The sequence below is a fragment of the Sphaeroforma arctica genome (assembly GCF_001186125.1).
Source record: "Sphaeroforma arctica JP610 unplaced genomic scaffold supercont1.13093, whole genome shotgun sequence".
Taxonomy (NCBI): Eukaryota; class Ichthyosporea; order Ichthyophonida; genus Sphaeroforma; species Sphaeroforma arctica.
In genome coordinates this window covers 1-282 of record NW_014027465.1, presented here as the reverse complement: position 1 = coordinate 282, position 282 = coordinate 1, and the positions used below count along the sequence as shown (strand labels likewise).

Below are 282 nucleotides of genomic sequence, written 5' to 3'. Positions count from 1 at the left end.
CCAAAAATTTCGGTTTCGCCATCGATGGAGAAGCCATTCCATCCAGCTCAAATCTTGGGGCCGAAGTTGAGGACGCCATAACTCGACAACGAGTGGTTGGATCCTCTCAATCTCGACGCAAATTGAACCGCACTGAAGCGCTCTTGAAGGAGCTAGCGCTCTATCGTGTCCCACGTGGCTGATATTCTTCCTATACCGAAGAAGAAGAAAATTCCGGGCCGAGTTTCGAACCCGAGACTTACTGGTTTACCAACCAGTACGTCTACCACTAAGCCAGTTACC

The 282-nt window shown here is 50.0% G+C and overlaps 1 non-coding gene across 1 annotated transcript; it reads right to left on the bottom strand.

Moving 5' to 3' along the window:
- Positions 1-214: 214 nt before the first annotated feature.
- SARC_30330 lies at positions 215-282 on the bottom strand. The gene has a single exon. It is a non-coding gene; the product is annotated as a tRNA-Thr (tRNA).